This window comes from Stenella coeruleoalba (assembly GCF_951394435.1).
Source record: "Stenella coeruleoalba genome assembly, chromosome: 4".
Lineage (NCBI taxonomy): Eukaryota > Metazoa > Chordata > Mammalia > Artiodactyla > Delphinidae > Stenella > Stenella coeruleoalba.
Window position 1 is genome coordinate 108,829,386 of NC_137149.1, and position 14,208 is coordinate 108,843,593.

The 14,208-nt window shown below is 40.3% G+C and overlaps 1 long non-coding RNA gene across 1 annotated transcript in view; it reads right to left on the reverse strand.

The window, feature by feature from the left end:
• The window catches only part of LOC307185245, a 372,576-nt gene that overhangs the window by 199,196 nt on the left and 159,172 nt on the right, over nucleotides 1-14,208 (reverse strand). The window contains exon 3 of the long non-coding RNA XR_013827925.1: nucleotides 14,125-14,163. This is a non-coding gene — a long non-coding RNA (uncharacterized lncRNA). The remainder of the gene's footprint in view (nucleotides 1-14,124; nucleotides 14,164-14,208) is intronic.

The following is a 14,208-nucleotide window of genomic DNA, read 5'->3' on the forward strand; positions in this document are numbered from 1 at the left end:
ATGTGATACACCATATTAACAAATTGAAGGAGAAAAACCATATGATCATCTCAACAGGTGCAGAAAAAGCTTTCAACAAAATTCAACACCCATTTATGATAAAAAACCCTCCAGATAGTAAGCATAGAGGGAACCTACCTCAACGTAATAAAAGCCATATATGACAAACCCACAGCCAACATCATTCTCAATGGTGAAAAATTGAAACCATTTCCTCTAAAATCAGGAACAAGACAAGGTTGCCCACTCTCACCACTATTATTCAACATAGTTTTGAAAGTTTTAGCCACAGCAATCAGAGAAGAAAAAGAAATAAAAGGAATACAAATTGGAAAAGAAGAAGTAAAAGTGTCACTGTTTGCAGATGACATGATACTATACATACAGAATCCTAAAGATGCTACCAGTAAATTACTAGAACTAATAAATGAATTTGGTAAAGTAGCAGGATACAAAATTAATGCACAGAAATCTCTTGCATTCCTATACACTAACGATGAAAAACCTGAAAGAAAAATTAAGGAAACACTCCCATTTACCATTGCAAGAAAAAGAATAAAACACCTAGGAATAAACCTTCCTAAGGAGACAAAAGACCTGTATGCAGAAAACTATAAGACACTGATGAAAGAAATTAAAGATGATACCAACAGATGGAGAGATATACCATGTTCTTGGATTGGCAGGATCAACACTATACTATACTACTCGAAGCAATCTACAGATTCAATGCAATCCCTATCAAACTACCAAAGGCATTTTTCACAGAACTAGAACAAACAATTTCACAATTTGTATGGAAACACAAAAGACCCCAAATAGCCAAAGCAATCTTGAGAAAGAAAAATGGAGCTGGAGGAATCAGGCTCCTGGACTTCAGACTATACTATAAAGCTACAGTAATCAAGACAGTTGGTAGTGGCACAAAAACAGAAAGATAGATCAATGGAACAGGATAGAAAGCCCAGAGATAAACCCATGCACATATGGTCACCTTATCTTTGATAAAGGAGGCAAGAATGTACAATGGAGAAAAGACAGCATCTTCAGTAAGTGGTGCTGGGAAAACTGGACAGCTACATGTAAAAGAATGAAAGTAGAACATTCCCTAACACCATACACAAAAATAAAAATAATCAAAATGGATTAAAGGCCTAAATGTAAGTCCAGATACTATAAAACTCTTAGAGCAAAACAGAGGCAGAACACCCATGACATAAATCACAGCAAGATCCTTTTTGATTCACCTCCTAGAGAAATGGAAATAAAAACAAGAATAAACAAATGGGACTTAATGAAACTTAAAAGCTTTTGCACAGCAAATGAAACCATAAACAAGATGAAAAGACAACCCTCAGAATGGGCGAAAATATTTGCAAACAAAGTAACTGACAAAGGATTCATCTCCAAATATACAAGTAGCTCATGCAGCTCAATATCAAAAAAAAAATAACCCAGTCCAAAAATGGGCAGAAGACCTAAACAGACATTTCTCCAAAGAAGATATACAGATTGCCAACAAACACATGAAAGGATGCTCAACATCACTAATCATTAGAGAACTGCAAATCAAAACTACAGTGAGGTATCACCTCACACCAGTCAGAATGGCCATCAGCAAAAAAACTACAGGGCTTCCCTGGTGGTGCAGTGGTTGAGAGTTCGCCTGCCAATGCAGGGGACACGGGTTCGTGCCCCGGTCCGGGAAGATCCCACATGCCGCGGAGCAGCTGGGCCCGTGAGCCATGGCCGCTGAGCCTGTGCGTCCGGAGCCTGTGCTCCGCAACGGAGAGGCCACAACAGTGAGAGGCCCGCGTATTGCAAAAAAAAAACCAAACCACTACAAACAATAAATGCTGGAGAGGTGTGGAGTAAAGGGAAGCCTCTTGCACTGTTGGTGGGAATGTAAGTTGGTACAGCCACTATGGAGAACAGTATGAAGGTTCCTTAAAAAACTACAAATAGAACTACCATACAACGCAGCAATCCCACTACTGGGCATATACCCTGAGAAAACCATAATTCAAAAAAACACATGCACCCCAATGTTCATTGCAGCTCTATTTACAATAGCCAGGACATGGATGCAACCTAAGTGTCCATCAACAGATGAATGGACAAAGAAGATGTGGCACATATGTACAATGGAATATTTCTCAGCCATAAAAAGAAACAAAACTGAGTTATTTGTAGTGAGGTGGATGGACCCAGCGTCTGTCATACAAAGTGAAGTAAGTCAGAAAAAAAACCAAATACCGTACGCTAACACATATATATGGAATCTAAAAAAAAATAAAGCTTCTGAAGAACCTATGGGCAGGACAGGAATAAAGACTTAGACGTTGAGAATGGACTTGAGGACACGAGGAAGGGGAAGGGTAAGCCGGGATGAAGTGAGAGAGTAGCAGTGACATACATACACTACCAAATGTAAAATATATAGCGAGTGGGAAGCAGCCGCATAGCACAGTAAGATTAGCTCCGTGCTTTGTGACCACCTAGAGGGGTGGGATAGGGAGGGTGGGTGGGAGACGCAAGAGGGAGGAGATATGGGGATATATGTATATGTATAGCTGATTCAGATTGTTATACAGCAGAAACTAACACACCATTGTAAAGAAGTTATACTCCAATAAAGATGTTGAAAAATAAATAAATATTCTACATATTATGTAGCCTATGTAACCAGTAAATCTATAATAACTATTTGTTGTGTGAAAGTAAATTATCATGTTCTTTAGAGGCTTAAAAGATTTCTAGAAATACTTTAGAGAGCTGAGAGGAGCACTGATGAAATGGTCACAGAAAGCATTGCCCCCACCAAGATTCAAAATGGCCCAGGAATCTAATGATAAGAAGGGAGCCAGATGCTCTGGGCGGGTCAGGACCCGAAGGTGTATCACTGATCTTCATTACAATCGTATGACTTCTACCTCAGCACATCTCTGCAAGGTGAGGTGAGCACAGCTCTGTCCTCCAGCACATCTCTCACTTTTCTAAGTAAACAGAAACCCATCTTCAAAAGGGCATCCCCTGTAGCAACAGGAGCAGAAGGTGCTGCATGGAAGCAAAACAAGGGTGTGTGCTTCCACTGAGACACCTGGCAATGCTGCTTTTGACAACTGAGTCCCCAAGTCCCTTAAGAGATCACAGGGGTCATGCCTCAAAATGCCAGATCACTCATTGACACTATAGAGCCTCAAGACTTCACCCTACTTAAATAACCTTGGGATTTCCAGAGTTAATGCAAGATGATGAGCTCTGATTCAGCTAGAAGTGCAACCTTTCCTTGGACATCTTCTGCTTCCTCCAGATATTGACCTTTGTGGCTCTCCATACTTGGAGAACAGCAATTTCCTTTTCATCTTTTTCCCACCTTTAGAACTACATGAGAGGAAAGACTTTGCCAGAAACCTCTCTCCAAAGAACATGAAGGGGAAACAGATCCCTCATCAGGAGGACACGACACCTGTCTTTCCCATGGAGACAGGTGGATGCTCCTGGGGGGATCAACAAGTCACTGGCAGGGGCCCTCTGCACTTCTTTTCACAGGCAACCGTGGTCAGACACTTTTGTGGCAAGCTGCCCGCTCACGGCTCTAATTAATTAAAACACCCTTCTTGCCAGGGATTTTGGCCATTTTGACACCTCAGTTGGAGACTGGAGCTCATGAAGGTTCAGCTTTGGAAGAGCAGCTCTGTTTTCATCACTTTTGATCTCCCCAGTGGGAAAAGCCAAGTGTCTGGAGTTACAATAATCGTGTTAAGTGTCAGTTTCCATTGCCAAAAAACAGTACACTCTTTTCTTTACCCTTCCCTTGGGGAAAACTCCCACTGAGTCATTTACTAGGTTCTCTGCTTATCTTACAATTCCACACCAGCAGCACCATTTTTTTTTTTCAACATATCTAAGCAGTCCCACAAGCCTTTATGGTCTGTGGTTTTAAAGATCATTAAATTTAGGCTCAACCCCAGAGCAAGACAGAGTGCATGATCTCCCAAGACAATATTTAAAGTGCTATCCACTTTAAACTGGAGAATTATCCCACTCATTTCATGGCACAGGCGAGTCTTTGAGAAGACCATCCTCCAGCCCCTGACCCAGGACATGACTCAGTAGTCTCTGCCTTGACAAAAGGAGGAGCTGTACTAGAGATGATCTCTGCTCGCTTCCAGTTCTAAAACTCTATGGCCATTGCTTGCTATGACTGAGGATAGTGGTGGTGGTAATAGTAGTCCTAGTAATTCATTTAACATGTATTTTTGAGGAGCTACTATGTTCAAGTCTCAGTTCATATCCATGAATAAAGCAGATCCAAATATCCCTGTCATCTTGCAATTTATTCTATTGTCAGGAGATGGATAATAAACAATAAGGGAAAAATGAATTACATAGTATCTTAGAATGTGAAATGAAAACATAGGTGACTTGGAAATTCTTGGGGCAGGAGCAGGTTGCAATTCTGAATAGGGTGGTCACTGAGAAGATGCTGATACACTGATACAGCTGAATCATTGTTGAACACGGGGGAGGGGCAGAGCCCATCCACCCTCCCTCCCTCTCTTCCTCTCCCCTTCCTCTCACTGCCCAGCAAAGAAAGAGCTCTTAGCGTTCATTTGCAATATTCGGTTCTGGATTCCATGCACTCTCCTTTCAGCTCTTATTGGTTGGTTTGGGTTTTTATTGTTGCATTTTCCCATCCCTACTCTCCTGAGAGGCAATATGGTGTAGGGTTAAGAGCACAGACTCTGGAGACCAGTGTCTGTGACAAGTCCCAGCTCCACCACCCATGAGTTCTACAACTTTGCCTAAGTCACTCAGACTCTCTGTGCCTCACTTGTCTCACATATAAAATGAGATAAATAATGGCATCAATAATGGTATCAATAAATAATAATTTTTTAAATATTTATTTTCTTTATTATCATTTATTTTTGGCTGCATTGGGTCTTCGTTGCTGTGCACGGGCTTTCTCTAGTTGTGGCGAGCAGGGGCTACTCTATGTTGCGGTGCACGGGCTTCTCATTGCTGTGGCTTCTCTTGTTGCAGAGCACGGGCTCTAGGAGTGCGGGCTCCAGTAGTTGTGGCGCACGGGCTCTAGAGCGCAGGCTCAGTAGTTGTGGCACACGGGCTTAGTTGCTCCGTGGCATGTGGGGATCTTCCTGGACCAGGGCTCGAACCCATGTCCCCTGCATTGACAGGCGTATTCTTAACCACTGCGCCACCAGGGAAGCCCAATAATGGTATCAATTTAGAGAACTGATGTAAGGATTGAATAGGTGGATCCACATAAAATTCTTAGAGCAGTGTCTCAGGGCTGGTTCTGGACCTCACAATGCAGCCACCACACTGGCTCCCTATCTGAGCACTCTGCCCTCATCATTACCACAGCTGTCTTATTTAGTGGTTGGCTTGAGCAGCGGCTTCAGAAGATTATAGCAATCCTCTAAGTGTGGAATTAAAACAATTAAGAAAAACAATCAACATGGGGGGAGGGAGGGAGGGATTATTTGGGCTGTACAGATCATTTATGAAAGCAAAGGCAAAGCACAGAGCTAAGCCCCTAAATCAGAGGTTACAATTAGCTTGATTGTAGAGTGACTTGGTCCCATTTTGAGCAACAATAACGAGAATGATCACTCTTAATTGAGGCAAATTAAGTATTCTGACTACTCCACTTTTCTAAAAAGAGCTGTAAGCCAGTGTAGAGATCCAATTTACACAAACTCTGCTCCATTCTTCTTACTGATTCATCTTTCTTTTTTTCTGCTTCTTTTCACATCCAGCACGCTGTGCTGTAGACTCAGAAAACAAGGTAAATATCTCTATGAAAGCTCATCTCTCAGAGCATATTATGTAAAATTAAATGTGTGTATGTGTGTGTAAGCACACAGTCCTGTTTAAATAACTATAGTCCAATCCTGATTATGTAAGAGTCTGGAAAATCCAAAAACTAAATGGGTAAAAAGAAGAAAGAGAGAAAGCTGTCATAGTGCCCTTGAGACTCAGCTATACAGCAGCCCAAAAGGAAACTCTCTAGAATGAAAAGGGAAACACAATTTACAGCCAAAAGCTCACCTTAATATCTTTAGTACTTGATAAAGAAACTAGTGAAATCAAGCTAGTGATGATAGAGCTGAACAGTGTAGTTTTTTTTGACATTTATCCCCTCCCCACAAAAAATGCATCTATATATATATATATATATATATATATATATACACACACACACACTCACACACATACATATAAAACAATGCATATATATATACACACACAAAACAATGCATATATATATATATATACACACACACACACACATACCTATAAAACAATGCCTGTATACATACACACACACATACATATAAAACAATGCATATATATATATACACACATACATATACAACAATGCACATATATATATATACACACATACATATAAAACAATTCTTAAATGCCCTTTTGCATGTATAATTTGCAAGATTAGTCAACATCCCTTTATTTCTGCCACCCCATTAAACAAATTGGAATTGCTGTGACAAAAATTCAGTTTTTTTGGAAGCTCAAAATAGTTTTGTTCAGGTGTAGGTGTGTGTGGTGGGGAGGGTGCTGCTAGTTATTACTGTTTCAAATATATCCTAAAATGTATATTACATGAGCAGTTATGCATGAACCACAGACGCCGAAGGTCATATTCTTGAAACTTGTTCAGATGCAGATACAGAGGGATAATTACAGCTCAAAAGGGATTAGACCAACATAATTCATGACATTTGCCCTTAACTACCTTTCTTCCTATTAGCAGTGTTACTGTTGCAGACAATGACTCTATTATACAATCTATGGGTCTAAATGTGCTGTTTATTCTGAAATGATGGTGACAATTACAGCAGCTGCTGGGAGAGAATAATGCGTGTGCTCTGGCATCATCGGTGCTGTCCTTAGCAGTAAGGCTCAATTCATGAAAATGCCCACACCCCAAAAGGCATAAGGTAATACTGATGGGATTCTGTTTTTAAATTAAAAAAAAATAATAGTTATTAAACTGTAAGCTTATCAGTACATTTTATTTGCTGTAAATTATACCTCATCCAAAAAATGATTATAATTTATTCTTTGATTCTTGCTTAAGGTAGGACATACACAAAAACAAGCAATGAATTTCATCTGGTCCTAAGACTATTTCCCACAACCAATTTTAATCCCAAACCAAATGAACTATGACTACTTGGTTTGACCTTGGGAATATGTGTCTTTCCTTTGAAAATTTCAAGATCATAAGGTCAAGACAAAAAATTCCTAGGCTAGGGATATAAAATGTTAATATTATGGAGGAATCAATGTTCACTCTTTTCAATTATCTCCATGGCTACTACACTGAAAGTAAGGAAGTCCAACATTTCCACAGCACTTTTTCATAGTCACCAACCCAAACCCTTTCAATGAAGAGAAAAGCCACAAGCCCATCTACAAAGAGTAGATTCTTCCTCTTCCTTTCTTTTCCATTTCAAGCCTTCTCCTGGAGGCTTTGGAAAGAATAATACCAAGCCAAGCTTATGAACTAACAAGCATTATTAAGTGTCTACTATGTGCTCAAAATTGTGTCAGGTGCTAGAGATACAGAAAAGTATATTCACTGTACAATTAAGAAGGCTTTATCTTTCATTTATTAAGAAGTTATTTGCTTCTGCAGAGCTGGAACTCATAACAATATTGAACTTGAGTGCATTCTAATTAAGAATTAGAGTAAACAAGAATTAGAGGCCCATATGAGGGTATTTCTCCAATGTAATTACTGTTTGCATTTTTTCCAAATGCTGATGTTAGCCCAAGTCTATTGATGTACTTTCCTTAATATTGTTGGTCTTTTAGAGCAAAAAGATAAAGTGGAATTCAAAATACCAAAGCTCAAATTATTCTCTGCAAGCACAGAGATGGAATAATAATGAACATCTCCTACTGAGACACTGTTCTAAGAATTTATGTGGATCCACCTATTCAATCCTTATCTCAGTTCCATAGGTTGATACCATTATTTGCCTCATTTTATACATGACACAAGTGAGGCACAGAGAGGCTGAGTGAGTGACCTTGGGCAAAGTTGTAGAGCTCATGGGTGGTGGAGCTGGGACTCCAGTCACAGACATTGGTCTCCAGAGTCTGTGCTCTTAACCCTGCACCATACTGCCTCTCAGGAGAGTAGGATGGGAAAATGCAACAATAAGAACCAAAACCAGCCAATAAGAGTTGAAAGAAGAGTGTATGGAATCCAGAATCACCCGTCCTTATCCCAAATATTGCAAATGAACACTGAGCCCATTCTCTGCTGGGGGAGTGAGAGGAGAAGTGGGAGGAAGGTGGGGAGGGGCTGTCTGTTTAAAGCAATACAACTTTCCTTCCTATAAATTGATGGCCTATGTTGGCACATACGATAAAAAGGATAGAACTTTGCAAATATGTATGTATCATCCTTTATCCAGCAGAGAGCCCTATGGCAAGTCAGCAAAACAGCACTCTGCCAAAAACAAACCTTCGTAGCTTCCAAAACAACTATTTAAAAAGTAAACAGCATTTAAATGTACTTGAAATGATACCCTTCACTGTGACTGCTCCAGAACATGGGACGCTGTCTTTCTCAGGGGGAACTGAAAATTTTCCTCGATGCTGACAGGGTTGATTTGGTCTTTGTGCCCTTTCTCAGGGCATGGGAAGAAGCAACCGTGACCTACGAGCCTGGAAATTCTGCCAAGAGGCCAAGAGTCATGGGAATCTGCCTAGCCGGCTGTGGAGGTCAGTGAACGCCGTCTAGACATTAAGTCTTGGTCTTTAAAAGAGGAAGCCAGATATAATATAGTCTCAAAGGCTGAGGAACCAACTGTAAGTAAACATCTTAACCACTGATATTACAATCTTGGGCTGTGTTTACACAGAGACCCATTCATCAACATGGATGAAAAACTTCCAAAAGCTCATTACATTGTCTATTTTAATCACCTCTTCCTGAAGGAAAATTACCTTGCCTATGTGAGTGAAGCACAGCTATGTCTATTAAAAATTAAAACATCAACCAGTGGGCTAAGCAATTACATAAGTACGTGTTCTGCATACTCATACATCATCGGTAACAGTGGAGAAACCGAGTCACAGCAAACAGTCAGATGGAAGAGAAGCACAGTCAACACAGTCACAAATAATCCCACAAATTACCACCGTCAACAGATGGATTTCCTTTAGGTTCGCGCATATTCCCCAAACCAATACCTTTTAACATGATAAGGATACATTTCCTAAATGTACTATTTTTTTAAAGGTTGTCATTTATATGGGTTAAGATATCAGAAGTCCAAGGAGAAAGGACAGAGAGAGAAATGGAGCCCACCACACACACACACACACACACACACACACACACACACACACACGGTACAATAAACCATCAAATGACAGCTGAATTTTTAAAATAAACTCTCCAACCTGAGAAACCTATTTACTTGACTACTATTATATGGTTGGGAGTCTAGGTTACCATATGTAGATGGAATTTACAGCAGGATAAGGTAGGGCATTTCGATGTCAAACTGGAAAACCACTGCTTTTCATTTCCAAGTAATTTGTGAAATGGGAATTTCTAACCTTTGACCCAACTCTGGGATTCATCTTATCCCTGACCTTCACCCCATCCATCACCCTTACCTATCTGTCACCCCTTGCCTATCTCTGACCTGTGCCCCAGGGGTGGGGGCCAGGGTCAGAGTGAGGAACCTTGGAGAAGGGGTAAGGATATCTGTTTTACATATAACTTCCAATTAAAATCCTGAAAGTTCAATAGTGCTAAGTCAGAATGTCCCCACACAAAACCTGCTGAGTCAAACACATCTGGGTCCAAGTATCTTGCACTGAGAGATGGAAAAGAATCAAGACACAAAAATATAAATATCCATGAACATAAAACAGGTGGCAGGAGACATCAGGAAGCACGCTTGAGGATCATTCCCTGTAGCTCGCCCACCCAATACATACTCTCCATGTGTCAACTCTAGTTAAAAACTGTGAGGTGAAGTGGTTAAGAGAGAGAAAATCAGAAGATCTGAATTAGGCCTTTCCTCTAAGAGTCTGCCTTGAGTTTAATATGTGCCCTAGAGCAAGTCATCTCATGTCTTGGCATATTCGTTCTTCCTCTATAACATGTTAACAATAACAACTGCTTTGCAATAGGAGGTACTCAGTAAATACTTATGAATGAATGAATGAATTTATGTATATTACCTAGATGTTTTTAGGTTTTCCAAATTATGGACTGAATTGGTCTTTGGCTGAAAATAAGAATAGGGTTCTTACAACTGTATAAGGTAGGAAGTAAGCCTTAGAATACTTGCTATCTTTGGCTAAGCTAAATATTTCAGTCCCCACCAGCTATCCATTAACAACTTATTTTAATGTAGAAATTACCTTTATAGTGAACACTGAATATAAAATATTCTTTTTTCAACTCCTATGAAAAGGAAAAAAAAAACAAACACTTTTTAGAACAAAATGGCCCCATAATATTATGCTAAGGGACAACCATGTATGTAGCAAATCCAGGCATTAAATAGACCTTTATTGAGATCTTACTACCTGTGGGGTATTTTTTATTATTCCTAACAGAATCAGTCATGGTTCCTCCCCTCTAAGAGCTGATAGTTTAGGGGGAAGCTGGACCCATAAATAAGGATTTAGAATCCAATAGCAGAGGAGGTGACAAACACTAAAAGCAATGACTCTGAGGTCAGAGAGCCTGGATTCACATCCTGACTGCAACAACTTCTACTGGAGTTTCCTCCAGCAAGTTCTTCACCTGTCAATGGCAGTAATACTATTACCTACCTGTGAGGGCCAATATAAAAATCAAATGAGATAATCCATGCAAAGCATTTCTCACAGGGCTGCGAACATGGTAAACATTTGACAAGTTGTGTGGTTGTGAGGTTATACTTGGAGTTGGTACAAAACGTTATGAACCCATCAAGGAGGTAAAACCACTCATCTTTCCTGGAGAAACCAAGAAAAGTCTTTTAAAAATGCTTGAAAAGAAAGTGACAAAGGGAGGAGTCCCCCCACAGAAGAGTAAGTTTTCCAAGCATATGAGAGGGCAGAAGGGCATTCTAGCAGTCTGCTCCAGGCCTCCAGACCCCAGCACCTAGAAAAACATCAGGGGATGTGACTAAAGATAACGGGGATGATTGACCAAGTGATGCAGAGTTTAGGGGCTATTTTGAAGAAAAACTGAAATCCCTCAGATGTTTTTAAGTAAGGGTTTGACACACACGGCTGTGTTTCTTGCTTGTCTTCTGGAAAGTAACCCTGGCAGTGTTTTGGAAAATGGAATGAAGAAGGGAAAACTTGGTATAAGGAAAGAGCGAGCAGGCAGTTGTTACAACCTTTCAAAGGACGGATGAGGAAGCAAGGAAAGAGATTCTAGAAACATTTCAAGGTGGAGTTGATGGGATTTGATAGCTAGTTGGATGTGGGAAGGAAAGGAAAGGGAGGAGTCCTGGATGACACCAATGTTTCCAGTTTGGAATGGTGAAGCCATTAACTGAAGTGGTGAATATAAGAGAAGAAAAAGAAAGGTCAGGATGGGAGAGACTATGTGGACAAGATCTGCTTACTAGTTAGTCAGCAACACAGATCTAGGCCTCAGAAGAGATCATGAATACTTGGGACAGATTTGAGAGTGATTTTCTTAAAAAAGGCCTTATTTGTACAGGCAAGATTGCCCGGACATTGCTGATCATGTGAATGGCAATATCTAAGCAAAATATGAGGGGGAATATCTGTAGATTCCATCTTGTTGAAATAGTATAGCTGTGCAGACTCAAAGCCGGTTGAATAACCATCCCACCTCCCCACACAAAAACAGAAAATAAAGTAGATGAATTGACCAGAGTCATGTAGTGGCATGTCCCCATTCTGGCTCCCTGCTTCTATAATTCTTACCTACATGAGTTCTATCTTTTCTTCCTCAGGCTCAGTAGTTGTGGCGCACAAGCTTAGTTGCTCCACAGCATGTGGGATCTTCCTGGACCAGGGCTCGAACCTGTGTCCCCTGCATTATCAGGCGGATTCTTAACCACTGGGCCACCAGGGAAGCCCTAACTTATCTTAATTGATCAAAAATTTTTAAATGAATAAACATAACGGCCTGCATCCATACTAAAAGAATCATTTACATAAATATAAAAGAGATTCATGTGTTAATACCAGCTCATGTAAAAATGTCTTAAGGGCTCATCGAAGGACATTAAGCTTCACGTGGTCAAGAGGAGGATATGGCTTTTAAATAGAAACTCGTGCCATCTTATAGTGTATTAGTAGAATGTTAGTGCTGCACTCAAGAATGCCTACAGCTTATCCTTTCATCATAGACCATGGCTTCTGCAGTGCCTGCCATACACAAAGTTTGTAAACACAGCTTGCTGAATGAAGAGTAAAAAGCACAATTCTCGACATTGGTTACAAAAACTATGCCCCCCCCCCCCCGCAAAAGGATAACCTGGTCTAGAAGCCATAATAATAATAGCTAATATAGCATTTCTATGTGTTGGGCACTGTTCTAAGCACTTTATATATGTTAACTCATCTACCTCATGAGGTATGCCTCATGAGGTATGTACAACTATTATCCCCATTCTACAGATGATAAAAGTGAGGCACAAATAGGTTATGTCACCAACCCAAAGTCATGTAAGTAACAAGTGGCAGAGCCATTTTTTGAAACCAGACAGCCAGCTCCCAGCAGCCATGCTTTTGGAAATCAATCATTATCAATGTCCTATCAGAAATAAAGAAGAAAAGTAAATAGCCCTGCAATGGGGTGGGAAGAAGATTCAGAAGAAAGCGTATTAACTGGCTTCACACTGAAATCGGTAGGCAGAAATCAAAAGGAGGCAGATCCTGGCTCAGTAAAAGGAAGAACTAACTTTCTAATCCTTTGTCTCACTAGAGAACAGGTAGGGTCATTAAGTTCCCCGTCAATAGAATATTCAAGTGGAAGCTAGAGGTCCATTTATAAATTATATCGATGGCAGTCCCACTGTGGGAAAAGGGGGAGACTAGAGAACCCCTAAAGTCCTTTTGTTCTCTAAGCTCTATAATTTTAAGAATTCCACATGGACTTTGCTCTCAGGGAGCTGAGAGCAAGACAAACACAGCAGAATTCAATCAAGATGGAGACTTAACAGGCAATAAAACAACGATCAAGATAATGAAACGATGGCATTCAGAACAGTGGGCCCTCACACCACCTTTAAAGATGAAGTTCCCCGCTACCTATTTCCATATCAAGCAAATTCAGAAACGGAAACAGCCCAGCAAACAATGTCATGGTGTCAAATCCTTAGAAATGCCAAGTAACTAATATATCAGGCACAGGTCAACTCTTTATGCACCTGGTTTTCCATATCAATAGATAGCATCAAAGAATTTATTTGAGTTTTCAGACTGTGAAATCGTTTCTTTCCCCTCCAGAAGGAGAAGATCTAGTTAAACCCGAGATTAAAGAGGCGGATAAAAGTGCCCCCTGGACTGCAAAGGCCAGGAATTAGACACGCTGCTGCTGCTCTAGCAGGCAGTCCTCAGACATGATCCATTACAGGATGGCTTCCATCAGATGCCAGCGAGGCTAATCCTTTTGCAAAGCATGACAGCTTCTCAAACTTGACTCTGGTGAATCCAAACCAGATTTTTATGCTATATGATCAGCTTTCCAAATACAAAATCATTTTTATATTGTTTTGGGTTTAGTTTTATTAGATTTAAATTTGCAAACAAAGATAGAGATGCCTGCAATGCAGCTTGCCCTGAACTCCCTTGATGCTCACCTTGCAGAATAAAATATCAGATAATAGCGAGATAGAAATATATGGAAACAGAGCTTCTTTAGCAGAAAAGGTTGTCAAACAATAACAGAGTTTGCCACAGCCTTAAAGAGAACCATTCAAATTTCCATCTCTGAGGAAAGAAGACTACAATATGTCAGCAGAACATTCTCATTGATACCATAGCTTTTTCAACCGAATGTCATCAATTCTGAAGCTTTTTATTACTCTGAGAGCAGGCTGCAATTCCTGGAGGCTGACTTACCTTTTTGCAGTCACTAGCCAGTGTGCTGAGATTGGTGGTCTGCAAAACAAGAAGGTGGGAGACACATTAGAACTGGCAAAGTGT